A 9355-nucleotide genomic window follows, 5' to 3' on the forward strand; every position below is an offset into this window, starting at 1 on the left:
CCCCCACCAGGGATTGAACCCATGCCCTTGGCCATGAAAACACTGAGTCCTAACCACTGGACTTCAAGAGAATTCCCAAGATATATTTTTTAATCTTCATCATCATATAAAGATAGCTAGGCGTCCTAGGCTTATATAGTAAATGTACCATCATTTTCCCCACTTTTTTTCATATGTGTGGAGAGCTGTTTCCAGTTTCTCCATTTTGTTCTGTCAGCTTGAATTCCTTCAGTTCATTTTTCTTCTTCAAAATATTTTTGTTATTCTTAATCCTTTACTATTACAAATTTTTAATAAGATACATAATACAATTGACCCTTGAACAAGGCAGAGGTTAGGCACACTGGCTCTGTACACAGTCTAAATTTATAGTTGGCCCTCCATATCCCTGGTGACTTCCCTGGTGGCTCAGACGGTAAAGCGTCTGCCTACAATGCAGGAGACCCGGGTTCGATCCCTGGGTCAGGAAGATCTCCTGGAGAAGGAAATAGCAACCCACTTCAGTACTCTTGCATGGAAAATCCCATGTAGGCTGCAGTCCATGGGGTCGCAAAGAGTCGGACACGACTGACTGACTTCAGTTCAGTTCACTTCACTTCTGCATATCCATGGACTTCCCTGGTGGCTCAGATGGTAAAGAATTCACCTGCAATACAGGAGACCCGGGTTCAATTCCTGGGTCAGGAAGATCCCCTGGAGAAGGGAATTGCTACCCACTCCAGTATTCTGGCTGGAGAATTTCATGGACAGAGGAGCCTGGTGGTCTATAGTCCATGGAGTTGCAAAGTCAGACATGACTGAGTGACTTTCACTTTCTTTCCATATCCACAGTTCCTCTATCCATGGTTCCACATCCATGGATTCAACCAATTTCAGATTGTGTAGTGCCATAGTATTTATTGTTGAAAAATATCTGACTGTAAGTGGACCTACACAGTTCAAACCCATGTTGTTCAAGGATCAGCTCTACATAAAGAATATGTAAGTTGTTTGTGTAGAGTTTAAATTATAAAAAGAACACCTAACTAGCACCTTGGAAGTTTCTTTAAACCTCTATCCAGTCACAGCACTCCTCACCCACAACAACCATAGATAAACACTGTCTTTAATGGGTTAATCATTCACCTGCTTTTTGTTAGAGTTTTGCTATGTATGTAACCCTACTACCTGTTGTTTAGTTTTCCCTGTTCCTAATATAAATGGAACCATATCATGTATTTTCTCCATATTCTCTCTTGTGACTTGTTCCTTTACCTCATTGTGTTCCTAAGTTTCAGTTTAGTGAGATGCATGTAACTATAATATATTCATTTTTATTGCTACATAGTGCCCCATTGTATGAATGCATCACCATGTATTCTACTATTTGTAGACACTCAGGGTAATTGTTTCTGATTTATGCACATTTCAAACAATATTACAATGACTATTCTTTTATATACATCCAAATGCAAATATGAAAAAACTTCTCCAAACCAAGGAATGTAATTACTGGGTTATAGGGTAAGGACTTGCCAATTTCAGCAGGTAATGCCAAGCTTCTCCAAACTAGTTGTTATATTACTTCCAGCAGTAGAAGCAAGTTTCTGTTGTGCCTCATTTTGTCAACAAATGCTCTCTAACTTTTTTACCTTTGCCAATTTGATAGATATTAAATATATCTTTAGTTTTAATTTATATTTTCTTAATTAAAATGATCTTAAGCACACATATATGTTTATGGAACCCATGCAGTTCATTTCCTTCAATATGTGTTGTTTGTCCAGTTTTTCCATTAGGTTTTACTTTTGTTATTGATTTTTAGGAGTTCTTTATAACCTAGATATTAATTCTTTATCACCTTTATATACTTAAATATGCATGTAGGTTGTCTTTGTTACTTCCTTTAGGGGTTCTTTAAATGAACAGAAGTTCTTAGTTTTAATGTAGCTGAGTTTGATCATTTTCCTTATTGGTTTGTGCTTGTTTCTCTAATCCGAGATCATAAAATTGTACCCTTGTATGATTTTCTGGATATTTTATAGTTTTGCATTTTACATTTAAGTCTTTAAAAGAATTCTAAGTGAATTTCATATGGAGTAATGTTGGAATTTATTTTCCTTTCTTTTTTCTGTATATAGTTAAACTGTTTTCTCATAACCATTTGTATTATAGTCCATGCTCCTCAGTGATTTCCAATTCTTTCTCTGTCATCAATTAAGATACTGTGTACGTGTGCATTTATATCTAGATTTTACATTTGGGCCTTTGTTTTTCAAAATAAATTTTAGAATTAGCTTTTTGAATTACACACACACACACACACACACAAACCTTGGGAATTATATTGGTATTGCAATTAATATATAGATCCATTTGGGAGAGAATTGATAATTTTAAGATTTTTAAGATATTATATCTTCCTATCCAAGAAGATGTTTCTCCATTTATTTATGTATTTGAAAAGAATTTTCAAAGAAGTTTTGCAGTTTTCTCCATAAAGGACTTGCACATGATTTGTTAGATTTATTGCTAAGAGGTTTATTATTTTTGATACTATAAATTATATTTTTAACTTAATAGACTTTATTTTTCAGAGAGCTCGTTGTTGTGGTTCAGTTGCTAAGTCATATCTGACTGCTACCCAATGGGACTGCAGCACACCAGGCTCCTCTGTCCTACACTATATCCTCGGGTTTGCTCAGATTCATGTCCATTGAGTCGGTGATTTAGTTGGAGATTTAAGTTAATAGAAAAACTGAGTGGAAGGTACAGAGTTCCAATTTATGCCCCAATCCCCTCATACAATTTCCCTTATTATTAGCATCTTGTACTAGTATGATACATCTGTTATGATTGATGAACCAATATTTAAACATTATCATACAGAATCATACAGAATAGTCTCACTGCCCTAAAATCCCCCTGTGCTCCACCTATTAATCTCTTCCTTCCCTCCTTCCTTCTCTGGCAAACTCTAACCCTTTAACTGTCTCCACTGTTTTGCCTTTTCCAATATGTGGGTTTTTTTTCAGATTGGCTCCTTTCACCTAGCAATACACATTGAAGGTTCCTCTGTGTCTTTTCATAGCTTGATAGCTCATTTCTTTTTAGCACTGAATAATATTCCATTGGACAACTCTTTGAAAGGACCACTCTTTGTTTATCCATTCATCAACTTAAGGGCATCTGGGTTGCTTCCATGTTTTGGCAATTATGCATAAAGTTGCTGTAAACATCCACGTGCAGATTTTTGTGTAGATGTTAAGTTTTTAACTCCTTTAGGTAAACGTCAAGGAGTGCAATTGCTGGATTGTATGATAAGACTATGTTTAGTTTTGTACAAAACTGCCAAACAGTCTTTTCCAAAGTGGCTGTACCATTTTGCATTCCCAAAAGCAATGAATGAGAATTCCTGTTGCTCCACACCCTGGCCAGCATTGGTGTTGTCAGTGTTTTGGACCTTGGCCACTCTAATATGTGTGTAGCAGTATCTCATTGTTTTAATTTGTAATTTCCTAACGACATATGATGTGGAGCATCTTTTCATATGCTTATTTGCCATCTGTATATCTTCTTTGGTGAGGGTGTCTGTTAAGGTCCTTGGCCCATTAATTCAACTGGTTGTTTGTTTTCTTATTACTGAGTTTTAAGAGTTTTGGGTACATTTTGGCTAGTAGTTCTTTACCAGATATATCCTTTGCAAAGATTTTCCTCCCAGTCTGTGGTTTGGCTCGTCAGCTATGGGTTTTTTGTAGATACCCTTTATCAGGTTGAAGAAGTTCCTTTCTATTCCTGATTTCTTGAGGTTTTTTTTTTTTAATCGTAGAAGTGTGTTAGATTTTGTCAAATGGTTTTCTAATGTAGAGATTATAATGTGATTTTAGTTTTTTACTTTATTGATATAACATATTGCATTAATTGATTTTCAGATGTTGAACCAACTAAGTATTCCTGGGATAAATCCCACTTAATCATTATGTATGTATATGTTGCTGGATGCAGTTTGCCTGTATTTTGTTGCTTATGTTGGATATTTTTACATTTTCCTTTAGCTTTTTTTCTGGTATGCAGTTAGGTTGCTTGGAATAGTTTTTATCTTTTGTGGTTTTCTTTAAAACTTTAGGAGGAAACAGCAGGATTTGTTCTATAGTTAATTATTTCCTACCATGGAAGCAAGACCCTTCTGAATCCTCTACACTATGCTCTGTGAATTATGAGGTTTCCAGTGTGGCTGGTGGGAACTGGCTCCATTCCCAGCCCATGAGAATTCCAAGGATAGAGTCCCTGAATTGGGGGGAAAGTTATTTCTCTGGCCTTGGCTAGATTTTTCATATGCATGTACTGATTAGTATGAATACATGAGAGGGATCCTCTGTGAATCTCCATAATTTTCTCTCTGTGCAGGTCTTTCTTCTTTGGTGCTCTGTCCTAACTAACTCTAACTGCTTCAGTCTCCTCTGACTCTCAGCATCCTTCCTTATTTTCAGAAAAACACAAAGCAGTTGTGGTGTAATGAAAAGTGAACTGGGGTGTGAATCAAGGGCCTGGTTTCTAGACTCTGCCATACCATTGCCCCATTGTGGGACTTTGCTCATGCATTTGCCCCTCTATGAGAACTCAGGATCTCTCCTGTTTCACAAGAGGATTGCCCTAGGTGACTCTTCAGCTCCAGAATGCACTATAACATACATGTGTTCTGTGCTTCAAAACTTACAAACAAGTCTCACGTCTATTTGCTCCTTTATTCCTCCTCTGTGTGGTAGTTAGGGTAAGAATCATTATGCTGTTTTACAGGTGAGGTAACTGGGTCTCAAAGACATGATATCATAAACAGGCAGTGTTTGTAGTAGGGAAGAGAAGTTGCCTTTTGTGCATCAAGTTTCTGCGCCTTGGTCTCTTATAAAGCAGTGAAGACCCTTTATTTTGATTCCAAATGCTAGTGCCTGAAAGGGGTGACCAGTCTTGGTCACTACTGTCAAATGCACAATGTATGATCATCATGGATTTGATGGTGTTAGAAATCTTAAAGAAGAAAGAGCATGTGGACTAAAGCATTCACACGAAGCATTTGGCAGTATAGGTATGATGAATGGTTGTTGGGTCTGTTCCTTCCTGCTGTGGGGATTGTAGCTGCTGTGTTTTGTATGTTTCAGAGGGCAGCTTTGAGCTGTGTCCCAATGGGAAATGGAAGGTGGGAATTTCTGGAAGGGATTTTTAAAAATTGGCCTATTGTACAAACAGACTTTTCTTGTTTCTCAACTGTTTGCTCCAGTTTGCATCTGTGGGTTTTTGTTTAGAGAACAGCTGTAGAGAATTACAGCTTCCAGCCTCAGACTTACAGATTCTATCTCTGCATGTCCTGAAATCAGTGAGGGTTATTTCAGAGGCTTGCAGCTTGAGGAGTCAGCGCCCTCATGGGGCCCATCAAAAGGAAACAGCCTGCCTTGGACTCCACTCTTTGCTCTGTCTTGAATTTGCAATGTTCCAAGCAAACACAAGAATCCTGGTACCTTATCAGACACAGAGAAGGGCTCTACGTCTGTCCCAAATCCTGGGACCTCCCAGTTCTCATTATCACCTTTGATAGAAACTTCCAGTGGGGCCTGGCTAGACAATAGCTCATAAGCCATTGCCATTAGATGGATTACAGTCACAAAAATAAGCCTTGGACCGAGAGCTGCTGGAGGTAGCTTATCTTAATGCCACAAGAGCATTGGAATGACTGTCTCTAATTAGCCAGCCATACGGCTTTGTTGCGTTTATGAGCCCTACCAAATACAGTCAATCAAAGTTTATGGACTTATTTCCTTTCAGTCTCCAGTCTTGTCTGCCCTTTCCTACCTCTGTACCATTGCTCTTGCTGTTCCTTCCACCTGAAATACTCTCTCGTTCCCAGCCCCCTAGGTATGCCTGTTGAAATTCTTCTACAAAAGTCAAGTTCCCATCCCCTCTCCTCTGGGAGGTCTTCCTGAAACTCTGCCCTGAAACACTTCCTCCATCCATTGACCATCCTGAGTGAATACATATGCCCCTGTCTTAATACTCTTTCTAGACCACAAGTGATGGGAGGATAAAGACAGGTTTTAATCATCCCTGTACCTGTTCACCTCTCCCCTTCCTCCACCTGCTCCTTTCCATCTCATCTCTGGGTCAACCACAGAACCCTGCTCAGAAAGGACAATCAGGAAATATTTGCTGATGTGAAAAGCCAGAAGTCAGAATGAGAAAATGATTGAAATTCTGCTCTCTGCATTAGCCCATGGGAAATCAGGCAAGTATGTCACACAGCATGCAAATATCTAATATTGTTTTTAAGTGTTTAGAATTTCAATATTTAAAGCTCAGTTATAATTAAGACTTCAGAACTCTGCAGATTTCTTTTACAAAAAAACACTTCAGCAAACAAAAATGAATGTCTGCTTGAATTTAAGAAACTTGTGGATTCTGATTGTTTAAAGAAAACTTCAAATTAGAAGGCAATTGAGCAGTATTTAATTCAAAGAATTCATCTGATTACAGGTAAGACACACCATTCCCTGTATAAATGGCAGCAAAAGCCTTTATTGTCAATTAGAGAAGGGAACACAAATATGGAGGTAGAATTCATACCTTATCTGATTTGGAACCTGAATTATTTACTGTTGAGATTTGTATGAGATTAGGTCTCTCTGCTTAAACACTAAATCAAGCTTAACAGGAGCAGATATTGCAAATAAACACTGTTCTCTCAAATGGTGTTTTTAATCCTTTCATTAGAAAGGAAATCTAGCTGAGTCTTTTATTGCAGACATTGATGGCTCTATAAATTTTGATGAGCCGTGGGCTACAATTCATACATTCTTAAGAAAAAAAGGTGTACATTGCTGACTTACCAATGTAGCAGGATTTACAAGGCACTGGCTTAGTGGGAAGTCTGGGTTCCAGTTTTGTCTCTGCTATTGACTTGGGCAAATCCCTCCTCCTCCCTGGGTCTTGGTTTCCAAGTTTACAGGTAATTGAATTACGCTAGTATTTTCTAACAATGAACCTTAGGCAATGAAGCAAAGTTCGTTAAGTTGCAGTTCTCTTGCTGTTTTATGCTATTGTTCATTATTTAGTTCTTTTGGAGCCATAGCCTATAGTTTTTAAAAATGATAACAACTTAAAAGACTGACATGGAGTCAATATGTTTTAAAATGTCTCTGGTATTTCATCTCTCTGGATGCATTAACCTTCTCATCATTGTGATGAATGTTAAAGTCAATCAAGAAAATGTCAAACTTCTGTCAGTTTCCTCCCTTGCGTTTGTTACTATGGAGAAACAGCACTAAAAGTGAATCCCTTAGTTTAACTTCTTCATTTGTGGCAGTTAGGGGTCAAGAAGGTGTAGGCATCAAAGCATACTGGGAAACTGGCCTGCTAGCACTCAGCATCTGGTCATTAAACCAACATGTGTGCACTGCCCCAGCCATGGAGGCCTAGAGAGATCCATTTGTAGGCTTTGACACAGCATTTGACACTCATGTGTGGGGACCCAGTCAAAAGTGACCTGCTCACTGGGACTAGGAATGAGATCTTGGTTTGGGCCCATAGACAAGTCATTCAAATTATCTATCTTTTATCCAGATGTCTTGACTTCACATCCTAGGCCTGCTTACAGAGGGGTTTATTCAACTGGAAGGGCACATTTTGTTGCTCTTCATTGATTGCCTATCCATAGACAGTTTCCTTCTGAGGAAATGAGGATGTTGAGCAAGCTGATGTCCAAGGTCCCATCCAGCTGGGAATCTTGGTATGTGTGGTCTGTGGAAATCAATATCGCTTCTGATGAGTTAGACTTGCTGTTCAAAGACATACTTCTCCATCTCTCTCCTTAACCATTTGAATTATCACATTTATAAGATATCAGGGGTATTCCCATCTGCTTTAAGAAGGAAGATGAAGATGAAATGATTAAAAAAAAAAAAAAAACCTGGTCCCTGCTTTGTAAAGTAGTGAAGTTTACACTGACAATGTGAGCAATTTTGACTACAAAAAGAAGCAATGAAATTTTCTTATTTCTTGGAATTATATGGACACTGGTGATGATGAATATTTTCTTTGGAGTTACATTTTTGCAGTTTGAACTTTTAGCTGGCTTCCTCCGAATATCTTTTTTTTTTTTTTAATCAATGCTATTCTTTGAAGAACTGTTAATAAAATTATTAGAGAAAATGATGGAATATTTCCGCCTTCTCAATTTTAAAAGAGATTTTCATGATAAGGAAAGTTAGTGTCTGATACAGACACACTCAGAAAGTTGATACCAGCCACTTCAGAAATCAATGATAGTTATTTTTGTCAGTGCAGTCAAAATTACTTAGTGAAGTATGGGTCTGATTTTCCTTTTTATTAAACAAAATCCAAAATGTCATCTACTTTTACGTCAGAATCTACTTTGAGCTTTGTTCTGTTTTGAACTTTGTAACCTACTTTAAAGATTTGGGACTTCTAGTGCTTAGAATTTGGGCTTTCATTGACAGGGACTGGGATTTGATTCCTGGTCAGGGAACTAAGATCTTGCAAGCTGTGTGGCCAAAATAAATAAATAAATAAATAAATTACTTCTCTTCTGTTTTTTATATAGTCTGAAGCTCAAACCATCTTGACTGTTCTTGACTATGAACAATATGAACGCTAAGTGGTATTACCCATGCTTCAGGTAAGCTTCCCTGATGGCTCAGTTGGTAAAGCGTCTGCCTGCAATGCAGGAGACCTAGGTTCGATCCCTGGGTCGGGAAGATCCCCTGGAGAAGGAAATGGCAACCCACTCCAGTACTCTTGCTTGAAGAATCCCATGGAGGAGCCTGGTGGGCTACAGTCCATGGGGTTACAAAGAGCCGGATACGACTAAGTAACTAACTTTCTTTCTTTCAGGTAGACAATGTCAGAGGAAAATTCCTCCTTTCCCTCCCTTGTTTCAATACCATCCTCTCCATGAACCTTGCAAAGTGAAATTGATCATTATAAAGTGATAAGAACTTTTTTAAGCTGAAAAAGATCTGACTTCTTTTTTGTTTGATCTAAAATTCAGCGTGCAATCACAAATGTGATAAAGACCTACTATGTGCTGGGCATTGGGTCAGCCACAGGAAGGATTACAAAGTCAAAAAAGGCATGGGCTCTGCATTTGAGGACCTTGTGTCTGGTTGTGGAAAATGGTGAGCACGATGTAGGAAAAGGCTAAGCAATGTCCCACATAGAGTCCTAGAATCACATCATTTTGGAGAGTCAGGAAGGGGATTCAAAGGAGTGAGAGGCTGACTTCTACAAGTCGGCTTCAGGAAAGGCATAACCCTGCTCCCTCACACCAGGTGTCTTACCCTGTGAAATGTGACCCAAACCACAACTTAGA

At 38.4% G+C, this 9355-nt stretch overlaps 2 non-coding genes across 2 annotated transcripts; both read left to right on the plus strand.

The window, feature by feature from the left end:
- Nucleotides 1–397: 397 nt before the first annotated feature.
- TRNAC-ACA (transfer RNA cysteine (anticodon ACA)) lies at nt 398–470 on the plus strand. Its single transcript has one exon. It is a non-coding gene; the product is annotated as a tRNA-Cys (tRNA).
- Nucleotides 471–8669: 8199 nt separating this feature from the next.
- TRNAC-GCA (transfer RNA cysteine (anticodon GCA)) lies at nt 8670–8742 on the plus strand. The gene has a single exon. It is a non-coding gene; the product is annotated as a tRNA-Cys (tRNA).
- The last annotated feature ends 613 nt before the right edge of the window (nt 8743–9355 follow it).

The sequence above is a fragment of the Dama dama genome, chromosome X (assembly GCF_033118175.1).
Source record: "Dama dama isolate Ldn47 chromosome X, ASM3311817v1, whole genome shotgun sequence".
Lineage (NCBI taxonomy): Eukaryota > Metazoa > Chordata > Mammalia > Artiodactyla > Cervidae > Dama > Dama dama.